Source organism: Trachurus japonicus, chromosome 2 (genome assembly GCF_045865225.1).
Source record: "Trachurus japonicus isolate A0001 chromosome 2, Traja_1.0".
In the NCBI taxonomy this organism is placed as follows: domain Eukaryota; kingdom Metazoa; phylum Chordata; class Actinopteri; order Carangiformes; family Carangidae; genus Trachurus; species Trachurus japonicus.
The window spans coordinates 2008437-2021874 of record NC_140908.1 but is presented as its reverse complement, the minus strand read 5'-3'; positions in this window follow the sequence as shown (position 1 = coordinate 2021874).

Below are 13438 nucleotides of genomic sequence, written 5' to 3'. Positions count from 1 at the left end.
CACAACTGTTGCAAGAGATAAATATTGTACTTTTTACTTTGTACTTAACTTTTAAAACCCTCCTGTTGTCCTCCTGGGTCAAGGAAGGAAGGACGAAGGGAAAGAAGGAAGGAAGGAAGGACAAAGGGATGGCATGAAAAAAGGAAGGGAAAAAAGAAGGAAAGATAGAAGGAGGGAGGGAGGGAACAGATTGGGTCAAGAAGGAAGGACGAAGGGAAGGAAGGAAGGAAGGGGAAAAGGATTGTGGAAAGAAGGAAGCAAAAAAGGAAGAAAAGAAATATGGAGGGAGGGAACAGATTCGTTCAAGGAAGGAAGAAGGAAGGAAGGGAGGGAAAAAGGATTGTGGAAAGAAGGAAGGGAAAAAGGAAGTAAAGAAAGATGGAGGGAGGGAACAGATTTGTTCAAGGAAGGAAAGAAAGATGGTGGTATAGGGAACAGATTGGGTCAATTTGATCAAAAGAGGAAGGAAGAAGTAGTAAGGACGAAGGGAAGGAAGGAAGGAAGGGAAAAAGGATTGTGGACAGAAGGAAGGGAGAAAGGAAGGAAGGATGGAGGAAGGAAACAGAAGGGTGAAGTTATTAAATAAATACAGTTGAATAAAAGTGGTATTATTATTATTATAAATAGATAAATTAGAAGCATTCAGTGCAGTTGACTCGATGTTGATGCAGCGACAGCAGGCGGCCACTTGATGGCAGTAGTGGTCTGAGAGTGTTAAATGGACTAAACAGGCCTCTGTGTGTGTGTGTGTGTGTGTGTGTGTGTGTGTGTGGAGGGTTATTGAGGTTGTGGTGCGCCTGCTACTGATGGGTGTGTGTGGGAGGACAGTAATAGGCTTCCTCAAAAAGTAGACTGTGTGCTGTTGTAAAAAAAAAGTGTATATATTATATTTATATATATATATACATATAAATAAATATATGTATATATATATAAATAATAGAATGAGGCGTCTTGGCATACTCGCCCTCATCCTGTCTGATATCCATGGAGAAATTTCCTCAGCCTCTGTTCTGCGGATGCTGCTGCTGTTGTTCCCTGATAATAATGAAATAAGAGTATAATGGAGTTGTGTCATGACCGTGAGCGGCGCAACAATGCTGCATGTTTCAATCCGACTGAGGCCGAGGGTTGAGGCGAGACGAGCTTTTTATTCTCTGACACGACTCAGGAAATTGCAGGGAATTAACTGCAGCGCTGACCTGCAGACGTCTTTCCAATTACTGCAACAAAGAGGAGTCGCACATGTTAATCACTGCAGCTTCTTGCTTGTGGGCACTTTGGCAGGGCGGTTGGACATTTAGTCTGTTATTTACACCACTTTTCTTCAACTGGACGACCTCTTATTGACCTGATTGGCTGCAAAAACGTCAATAATACATCAAATTCCTAATATAAGTTTTGTATTCAGTTAAACAAGGCCTTCACACCTGAGAAAAAAAAGGACACTAAAGGACATTTTCCACCGTCTCAGCTTCTTAACATCCTGTTTTTTTTCTCTCTCTCTTAACGTGCTTGTGGTTTTGTTTCCTCTCAGCCACCCAGACCCAACCAGTCAACACATGCACAGAAAGAAAAAAAAAAAAATGCTTTTATCCACAACCTCTGCACACACCTGAGCCTTAACGGCGTTCAAATCTCTTGTTAATGCCTCGCAAATGGCACAAGCACGTCATCAAAACACAATAACCGCCTCTTCCACGGCCCATTTTTGTTAATTGCACCCAATTACTATCAATATAAATAAATATGAACGTTATGCTAATCGGTTGCTTCCAGCCAACCGCTGCCCAGATACAACCTGAGGCTATTTTTAGCGTCTCTCTCTCCTCCCTGTGCCGTGATGGAGAGTGGAGCCAGGCGCCCTGAGGAGGCGACTTGGCAGGAACTGTTGAGTCAAGGTGATGACAGCTCCTCTTGTCCTCCTCCACGACTCTCCGCAGAGATCAGGGACCTTTCCCCAGCCCAAACAAGGCGTCCATATTGCTCAAAAAGCACCTCGGGGACAACAGGACACTGAGAGGACGCCTGCTCCAACATGCAGTCATTATGTTTCTAGAAACTTTTCATACAGTTTTGACCAAAAAACTAAACTCTGCCCCATTTAAAAAAGTAAGAAAAACAAGACAAACTGGATGTTAGAAGCTGCTGAGCGTCACTAATGTGCTTCTGACTTACAGTTTATAGTTCAGTTCTGCGGGAAGACGTTGCTGCAATGTTGATGTCAAGATGAACTTCTCCTGAATTTATATTTTTGTACATTTTTCCATTTAAAAGGATAGTTCAACATTTTGGCAAATTGGTCCATTGCCATAATCCCTATAGTCATAGCAGTAGGTTAATTATCTTTAATTGTCGGTGCAAGCTATTTTTAGAACGGCGGAGCAGAGCCGTGAGCTGCTCAGAGCTACGCTACAGAGGCTCACAGGATTTCTTGGTTTCCCTCATCAAACTCATCAAATACACAATCCAACAACTCCACAACGCTCTGGTGGACAAGTTGTGACCTGCACATTCACCACGCTATGAGATAATAACACAACGTTACCAGACAGAAGACGTCTTCCCAGACAAATAACTAAGTCCAGTTGCTTTCGATTTAACCTCCTTTGAGATACTATGACCTGGACAAATGAGAATATGCACAGGCTCGTTACCAGACAGAGTTGTTAGAGGTAAATTCATGTAAAACTATTTGATGAGTTTGATGAGGGAAACCAAGAAATCCCATGAGCCTCCGTAGCGTAGCTCTGAGCAGCTCACGGCTCTGCTCCACCATTCTAAAAAACATTGCACCGACAATTAAAGGTAACAAACCTACTGCTATGACTATAGGGGTTATCTGCCAAAATGTTGAACTATCCCTTTAACCAACAGAAAAACTCAATTCCTGGCTCCTACATGTCTGTTAACTTGTCTTTTCACGTCACCAGTACGTATTAATCTCTGACCTCAGATCAGATCATAACAACCTGAGTGACAGAGTCAGACATGACAGGTGTAATGACTGTTGCCGCGGCGCCCTCAGCCTCACTGTTTTGGTTTGACTGTGTGTGTGTTGTCGGCTACGAGCTGGTAAACAACACTGTGATGTAACAGAAACCTGCAGACTGTTGTGCTGCTGCTGCTGGAGACCACCGAGCTAAATGACTAAACCGTGAGGTGTAACTGAGCCGTCAGGTCACGCGTTACAGATGAAACCCCCCCTCCCCCTCCTCCTCCTCCTCCTCCTCCTCCTCCTCCCAGACGACCCCGGTTCGACGCCCTGCCTGCAGCGGTGCGATCAGGACCACCTGAGTCAGGTCTGAGTCAGAGTCAAGACCACAGAGAGTCTTGTTATTGGCAGGAAGCTGCAGACTAAACACCACGCGGCTGCTTCCCTCTCCTTCTCTTTTTAGATGGAGAGAGAGTTTCAAACACATAGCTATGCTGATTTTAGCTGAGGAGACACAACAACAACAACATCAACACAACACAACTCAGTCCCCATGTGGTGTTTCTCCACAGTTTGCTCCAGTGCATCACTTCACATGACGCTGGTTGTGTTTGTGCGGCTGTCTGCAGAAAAATGAAACCTAACTCTGTCCAGGACTTTCGGGGGGGTTTCCCCATCTCAAACTATCGCCTATACCCCTACCCATCAAACTAATACTAATACTAGCTGCTACTACACACGTCACATCATGTAAAAAAAAAAAAAAAAAGTGAATCGTAAATGTGTAATTTATGAAAAACTCTTATGATAAACTCCCCTTAAATAAAATCCCTGTTGAGTTTACAGTACGTAACAACACAATGTCTTTGCGTCTGAATTGAACCCACGATCACTGACAAATCAATAGAGTGAAGTCAGGTATTATGGGACATATAAGGTCTGAGGCATTTTGCAATTAAAATATTACCAGCCAATCCCAAAAAAATGTCTTTGAGTTGTTGCCATAACATGTCTTGACAGAAAACAATCAGTTTGATTAGTGGTTGGTCACCATGAAGTTCTTGATGACATCTACAGTAATCTTCTCAACAAAAAAAAACAACAACAATTTAAGTATCTGCAAAACTGTATTTTTATGATGTGATTAATGAAGTCTTATGATTTAGATAAAAATGTTTGTCAAATACACATCGTTTTTTTTTTTTTTTTTCAATTAGCATTTTTAGCACTGTCCCATATTACCAAAACAGCTATGTCGGGAATCTTTATAAACTGTTAATAGTTGCGATAAAGTCATGATTTGAGCAGTTACGGTGAACAATCCTGTTGTTAGTGTTGTTGTTGGTACTTTTTGTATAATTTTTTACCTTGTACACATTTTGCCTCACACAATAATAACAATAATCTCTAGGCTAATCTAGGCTAGCCAAGGCTAACAATGTGAATCTACAGTAGGGATTGGTTGCTTTAGGGAAGCCTGTTGGGCATTAAATGTGCCAAAATCAACTTTTGCATCTTCTATGTTTAAAAACTGAACATAGGCTATATGTTCAGATAAAGAAAAGAAAATCTGTGTGAAAATGAATGTCCCGTGTTACCTGAAACTTGTCTCTCAGTGACTTCATGGGTCTGTAGCTTCCAAACTAATATCTACTTTACAACATAATTTCACAACAGAAATATTGAAGAGATCTGTGATAAATGATAAAAACACAAATAAAGTGAGTAATCACCTTTTTCTATTTCTTTTTTTGGTCAGAGTTATTTATTCTTAAGTAATTTGTCAGACCATGTAGCTCTAATTTCAAAATGAATTGAACCCTTTCCATGCAGGGAATGTGTAAATTATAATCTATTATGATTTTGTCAGTAATGTCTGTGCATGGAACAAATAGAAATGAAATGAAAACTGGTATTACTGTAAAACAAGAGAAATAAGATTAATGAGTCTATGTAAAGCAGTTAAATATGAACTTGCAGCATTTATTTTCTATCTCTGCATGTTGCATGATTTTTGACTTGACACGGTTTGTTGAAAGTGTCGCGTCCATAATTAACACATTGTTTAGCTGCTGCGGCTGCTCCCCTGGTCCTGGTACAGTAACAGTGACAGTGTGTGGCGGTGGTGTGAACCGGGTGCAGCCGCCTAAGACGTATCAGAGCCGACAGCTGTCACAGCCGCTCTGGCATCAGCACCACTGGCTCCGCTCATGCAGCCTCCTCACGCTGTTTACACCGGAGCAGTGGAGCCGGACGCCACCACGTTGTTACCTGTCACCTGTGACCGTGAACGCAGCACGGTGGTTTGATTCACTAATGTTTTTTATTTTTTATCAATGCAGGATGGAGGAGAGTGGACGAGCAGCTGATCGTGTTCAGGAGCAGAGCTGTTGAACGGTGAGCGTTCACATCTCAGAGGTGTTGATAAATCAGTTTTACGTGGATACAGTTCTACCAGAGATGGTAGAGTACTCCACCCCAGTACTTGAGTAAGAGTACAAACACTAGGCAAAATTTACTCTGTTACAAGTAAAAGTAGTTCAGTCGACATGTTACTCCAGTAAGAGTAAAAAAGTACTTACTTTTAAAGGTACTTAAAGCAGAAGTAAGTGGAATGTTTGTGTTAATATAAGTCTTAAATAGTTATATCTTCCGACAGCAATCACTTATGTAGAGTGTTTGGTCTGAAACTCTGCTCTGCTGTAAGCCGAGGAGAAAACTTTCCTTGTATCCTACAACCTTTATCCAATGAGTAAAGAGAACGGCATAAAGGGGCGGTCCTCTCTGTGTGTGCAGCCAAGGGATGCGCGTGAATGTGGTGACGTAGGGACGAGGGCGGGGACTGCTAACTCCATCTGCTGACAGGAAGTTAGCCAAAACCACCGGATCGCTTACTTCTGCTTTAAGTATCCAAAAGTACATGCTTTTAAATTTACTTTAAGTAAAAGTAAGAGTAAGAGTAAATTTATTATTCTTTACATCAATGAATTACTATAGGCCTAATTCTTTCTAAATGAATTTAAGGAGCTTTTAAATCTTGTTTGTGAGAATGAACTCTTTGAAAGCAGCTGCACTGATGTGCTGCTTTTAGGGGTTAGGGTTTCCTTCTTTGACAAACACAGCTTGTGTCCAATATTTTAGGAAAAAAAAGAATAAAAAGAGCAGACCTTTCTAGAAATGAACTCGAGTAAAAGTAAAAATATTTGTCTTGGAAATGTATTCAAGTAAGAGTAATAAGTACCAAAGAAATCTAATACTCAAGTAAAATCCTCTGGATATGTACTTAAGTACAGTACTCAAGTAAATTTACTCCGTTACTGTCCACCACTGGTTCATACACAGCTGTAAACAAGCTAAAATAATCGTTGTCATTAGTGAAACTGAGCTAATAATCTCCTCCTGCACCAGTAAACAGACTCACACATGTCAAAGCACCTTTGTTTTAAGGAGCTTTAATCCCGGCGCTCCTCAGGGAACCACCCCGGGTCCCCCTGTGGTTTTAATCTGGAAAACCTTAAAGGTTTCCTTTAGGGCCTTTCATGTTTCACAGTGTGCAGGCACGGTAATGTATTTTAAAACATCTTAAGCACATTACGAGCGTGTTGCTCACCATTCTGTTTGTATAATCACATTTGGAAATGACATGCATCATTATCAAGGGAGGAAATTAACATTTTCATCCACCGGCCATAATGGTTGGTGCCTTCCAGAGTCTTTCACCGCTCCACCAGCCAAACATGGATCCTGGGAGAAGCAGGATGGGAGGTTACCGACATGTAGCTGCAGGCTGTTGATGTTTTTCTACCATAAACAGATTAGCGTGTGCAGACACTGTGTTTTTATATTACCAGGAAATACCTGAGAAAAGACACAAAATCAGAGTTGGAAATAACATGAAACCAAAGAGAGAGAGAGAGAGAGAGAGAAAAAAAAGCACAAAACAGAGCAGCTTCATCCATTTTCCTGGCACCACTCATCCATTCACTGGTTCTGACTCATGCACCATATAGATAACATGCGCTCATGCTGTAGATTAGACGTCGTGTTGTCGTGAAGTCACAATGGACGTGCACGGCTGATCGTCAAAGATCAATGAGAGCGGGCGGTCTGACAGGGTTAATGATGGATTATGATGATAATTAGCAGAGCAGCAACACACAGTAACCAGACTAATTACAACTAAGTCTCGTTTCCCCCCCAGATGCATCAACATCTGCAGCCTCCGACAGATGGGAGTCAGAGGGGGCGGAGCATCGCTACAGGTGGAGTAAAAACATGTCAGCCGCCTTTTAGAGCCTTTAACCCCTCTGTGGTTTAAACACAACACACAACACGTCTCCACTTGACCTTTGACTCTCACATAAATCCACAGGTTTTACTTTTTATGACGACTTGCAACTGCACAAATGGTGCGTTCGCTGCCACACGAAAAGTCCCAAGCGTCGTAATTCCCTGTGAATAAACTTAAAAAGCTTTTTATCTGCAATCAAGAAGAATCATTTTGCATTTTACAACAAAGAGAGGTCGCGTCCCTCCCTCCGTTTTTGTGGAGAAGAGCTTTTATTTTGTAGGAGCGGCTGGATTCATGAAGCTCAAATACAGGTAAAACAAAACTCTTCCTGTTCGGATGGATGGATGGATGGATGGATAGATGGATAGATGGATAGATAGATAGATAGATAGATAGATAGATAGATAGATAGATAGATAGATAGATAGATAGATAGATAGATAGATAGATAGATAGATAGATAGATAGATAGAATGGGTTAAAGCATTACAGCAACATCTGTAAACAACCACACATCTGTGCAGAAACTTTAGTAAGTTAAACTCCCTCACCAACAACAACTAAAAGTACATTTTCATCTTCTTCTTCTTCACCTCCAGCAGCTCCCTGGACTTGAGAACAGGAAGTCGTCGTGTCGTTGTCGTCGTTCACACTCACTTTCCACACGTCGACTTATGGAAACTTTCTTGGAAACTGACAATAAATGTATTTACATATCGCTCCACCATCTTTCCATGGTCACAGGAAGACGAGACGACCTCTGAACTTTGACTTTTTAACTTTTTTTTTAACCAAGCACCAAAACTATGAGAAAATATATATTTAACCTTTGTTTTGCTTTTATTTCTATTTACATATTTCATCATCTACTGTCTGTTTTCATCGTCCTTCACGTTGGGCTACATCTGATGTTTGTAAAACGCTCTTTAAATAAACTTCATGATGATTATAATCACTGTTATTATTGTTTTTTATTATATTTCTGATGCATTTTTGTTTTATTGTTGTGTTTAGTTTGAAGCTGAAGAAAATTATGAACCGTTTCATTTAAGGTTTAATTGTTTACTCTGCAACAGAAGCACAACTTACAACTTACATAATAATCAGCATTTATTAGTGTATTAATTTTGTTAATTATATCAGAATCAGATTTATTGGCCATGTATGCTGCATACATTCAAGGAATATGACTGCGGTTTGCATAGCTCTCGGATGCTCACATAAAAGACTGAACAATAAGTTAAAGGACAATTCCAGGCGAATTCAACTCGGGGGTGTATTTTCCTATCATTTTAGGTCTAAAAGAAGGAATCTGAAGATTTTCAGTTTAATCGCTCCTGTTTTGCGGTAGTTGTGTCTGTCCCCGCATCGCCACGGCAGCAATGAATGGGAGTGGATGTAAGTTCCGCTGTTTAGGCTGTTTCCAGCCCTCAAAGCCGCAATTTTTTCCACAGACAGCGTCAGATGGCTACTCAAACATGCACCGAGAAGTTTATTTACTTCAAGCAAGCCGACATGTTTGTAAAACTAGATCTAATTCAAAGTCTCCCGGAGTCTCGCGCGAGCCCGAAGTTGCAGTGCTGGTGTATTCAGGCGCAGTAGGAGCTACCGCTTGTGTCATAAACACAGGAATATCAACTCTTGACTTGCTTCAAGTGTACATTTTTTTCCACAGACAGCGTCAGATGGCTACTCAAACATGCGCCAAGAAGTTTTTTTTACTTGAAGCAAGTAAAGAGTTGATATTCCTGTGTTTATGACACAAACGGGAGCTTTAGATCTAGTTTTACAAACATGTCGGCTTGCTTGAAGTAAATAAACTTCTCGGTGCATGTTTGAGTAGCCATCTGATGCTGTCTGTGGAAAAAAATTGCGACTTTGAGGGCTGGAAACAGCCTAAACAGCGGAACTTACATCCACTCCCATTCATCACTGCCGTGGCGATGCGGGGACAGACACAATTACCGCAAAACAGGAGCAATTAAACTGAAAATCTTCAGATTCCTTCTTTTAGACCTAAAATGATATGAAAATACACCCCGAGTTGAATTCGCCTGGAATTGTCCTTTAAGAATAATACAAAAAATAGTTAAATAAAATAAGATAAATAAAGTGGGCCGATATATAGAAGTTAATTTATCATTAATACATAGTAGTTGTTTTAAATGAAGTGAGTCCTGCTGAGCTCCATCTTGTAGCAGTAGTGTTGCAGTAATATCGTAGTATTAGTAAAGTACTATTACTGCAGTATGAGTGTGTAGTATTACTGCAGTGATAGTGTAGTTGTATTAGTGCAGTATTACTGTAGTATTTGTGTAGAAGTGCAGTAGTGTGTCTGTCTTTGCTCCGTCTTGTCCTGAGTTAACTGATAAAGTGGCAGCAATACTAAGAGTATTTCTTAGTAGCAGTAGTGGACAGTAACGGAGTAAATTTACTTGAGTACTGTACTTAAGTACATATCCAGAGGATTTGTACTTTACTTGAGTATTAGATTTCTTTGGTACTTATTACTCTTACTTGAATACATTTCCAAGACAAATATTTTTACTTTTACTTAATTTCTAGGAAGGCTGAAAAGTACTTGTTACTTTCAGGTCTTTTTCTAAAATCCTATTGGACACAAGCTGTGTTTGTCTGTGAAGGAAACCCTAACCCCTAAAAGCAGCACATCAGTGCAGCTGCTTTCAAAGAGTTCATTCTCACTAACAAGAGCTAAAAGCTCCTTACATTCATTTAGGAAAAATCATAGTAATTCATTGATGTAAAGAATAATAAATTTACTCGTACTCTTACTTTTACTTAAAGTACATTTAAAAGCATGTACTTTTAGATACTTAAGTGCCTTTAGAAGCAAGTACTTTATTACTCTTACTCGAGTAACATGTCGACTGAGCTACTTTTGACCAGTAGTATTTGTACTCTTACTCAAGTACTGGGGTTGAGTACTCTGTCCATCTCTGCTTAGTAGTAATAGTAGTGCAGTAGTAGTATAGTAGTCTAGTAGTAGTAGTGCAGTACTGGTGTGAGCTGCAGCCTCTCTGCTTGGAGCTGAGCTGAGCTGAGCTCTGAGCTCTCTCTTCCTGCTGCTGCAGCTCCGGCTCAACAACAGGGAGTTTTGTCCTGGCTGGGATCAATCGGTCCATAGAAGACGCCCACCGGCCCAGGCCTCTCCGTGGGCGGCTGCAGCCCAGCAGACCGGCCCGGTCCGGCCCCGCCTGGGCCTCCTCCGGCCCCCGCAGCCCGCAGGGTCAGCACAGCAGGAGAGCAGAGCAGGAGAGCTGCTCTTCACATCTGAAAGCTTTTCGCTGACACTCCAGTGAACTTTAAAGTCGCTGAAGGAGAGAGCGGAGAGAGCTTTCTTCCACAGCCAGAGAGCGGGAATCACACTGCAAATACAGATAAAATGATTCAAGCTAAAATCAGGGAGATAATTCTAATACTCGACGTGTTTTTGTGCAGATTTTTATCCAAACTTTGCTCGTATTTTAACCTCATATCCAGAAGATTATCTGCTTTATGGCGTTGGAGTGAACAGTTCCCTCTAGATTTGACTTTATTAACACTTTTAGGCGTCGGCTTTCAGCAGCACAAAGTCACATTAAAGGAGAAATAACTCCAACGCTGAGGCAGCAGGTGGTTCCTCACTCAGCGTGGATTTGTAGTGAACCCGTCAGCATCTGTTGCTGTGGTAACAATATAGGTGTTGATAGGGAGGATGATACTGTACACCTGAGTCATCCGTCTGATCCGCGGTCGGTCACGTCCCTGTCGTTAATTCACTGAACCGAAGGAAACCCGGCAGGATATTAACAGCTATATTTACATCCACATTTGCATTTTTTACTCACTCACCTGCAGCTGCTTTACCTGCAGGAGCTTCCAGTGAAGTCCATGGATGTATTATATTATCTTATTATAGATCCATGGTGAAGTCCCAACCACTTCCTGGTTCCCCGACACGAGCAGGAAGCTGCAGCCGGGCCACGTAGAGGTCAACGCTATGGTATTTTTTGAATGAGAAGACTAAGACTCATGTCAGTGGAAAAACAATGGCTCTTACTTTGCATAGATTTCCTTTTCTGAATTTTGTTTTGTTTCATTAAATGTCACATTTTTTTCCATATAAACTTGTAGCTGTAACATTTCCCGCTGCGTAATTCACCCAGAATTCATTACCTTGATTCAACTTTCCAGACTTCAAACATGCACAAAGAGAAACAACAGAAACAACAGAAACATTTACTGAATAAACTTCAAAATCGCCTGATTCTGTTTTTCCTTTTTTTCCTTTTTGAACCAAAATCTGAAACATGACGAACCTCTGAAACCAAACTGCGGGTCGTGCTCCTGCCTGTGGACGCAGCCGATCAATAGCGACCGGTTGAGTTTCTCTGCAGCTGTTCAGTGGACGATATCTGATATTTAATTAAAGGCAGATGAATCTTTATTTCCTCTGCGTGCTCGGCCACTGTTGTCTCTTCGCGCCGTCTCATCGCGGTGTGTGTGTTATGTGTACATTAGTTGTCAGCGGCGTCTCTGCATTAATGTCACCGCCACAAATCCCTGTGCATTCATTGTGCGCGGCGATTAAAGCGATGGCGGTTGTGATGTGCTGCAGGGACGTGGGCAGGGCGATGTGGGTACTTGTGTGTGAGGAGCCCTAAGTTGCAGAGGTTTTTTTCTAATTGAGTCAGGGACTTATGCTGGCAAGGTAGGCGTGTGAGTGGGGGGGAGACTAATCCCAAGCTGCTGTTGTTTTTCGTGCCTGCTGGCTTGAGATCAAAAACTTAACAGCAATAATCATGCAAAATGTGTGGCTTCACTTCAAAGCCTGCCTCAACTTTGCTCACACCCTTGTAGCTCGCATTGTTTCATCATTTCTACCAGTTTTTCTTCTTCCTGCGAGGGATTTTTTCCCTCCACTGTTTATCTTTTGTCACATTTCAACATGTCAGCCCGCGAGGTTCACGGCGATCTCATAGATTGTTGTGACCTTTCAGCAGCAGCAGCAGCAGCAGCCTCGCATTAATACTTTTAACAGATTAAACACCTTCAGATAAGCTCAAAGTTGAGGTGTTTTTTGCCACACACACACACTCACACACACGCACACACCACATGTAAGGCCGGATGGTTTCTCTCTGACTGCAGTGTGTGGTCGTGGCAGAGGGAGCGGAGATAGCAGACATGTCAGACGTCAGCAGCTTCTCTCAGGGCGAGGAGGCCGTGGGCGGCGAGGGTCGCTGAGGCCCATACGTGGCCAAAATGGGCAAATCCCCTCCACGTCAGCCCACGGCCCGTCAGCAGGGAGATACAGGGCTTCCCACTGCAGCTTTTAAAGGTGCAACACACACACACACACACACACACATACTGTAACGCTGCAAAGACCAGTAAAAACCACCTCACTAATGACGTCTGGCCTACTTTTCTCTGTGAACCCACTTCTTTCACACCACAGCAAATAATGCAAATTTGTACTTGACCTTTTTTTTTCTTTTATATATAATTTCTAAACTAGATCAAGTTCCCTCAGCGCCGTTTGGCAGCGCGCACCAAATGTAACTTTGTATCTCGCACACTTCCTGGATGCAGATAGATTTCTGATTATTAACTACAGAGCAAGTCAGCGGCTCTGCAGAGGCTCCGCCCATTTTTGGATTATCTGGGAATTTGGGGGCGGAGTCAGACAAGGTGCAGTGCTAAACTAACACTTAGTTGATTTAGACAACAATCTCCTTGTGCATGCGTCTCTGTTTTGTTTTGTTTTATTAATAACAAACATAAAACAACACATATTTAATATAAAACTACAACAAAACATAACATATTCAACAACATACATCTACAACAAAACACATATCCAACAACATAGAAATAGATAAAAATATAATATGTGCATACTACATATCGCTCAACTTTTAATACACGAACCATAAATCCATATCGTAACTCAAATAAATAAATGATTAAGTAACTCACAACAACAACAAAAAACATTAAACTATATTAAATCTTCATCCCAAGTTTCTGTTATTGCCAAAACTTCCCATCTTTTTTTTTTATTTTTATCTTTGCACTGTTTTTCTTGTTTTTTGGCAGTATCTTTGTTAGCAAATAATGATGTTTGATGAGCAGTATAAAACATCTCAGATTAAGCTGTCCTTGACTTTTAAATATGAAGGCTTTCCCAAGCAGCACAATAGTATTTA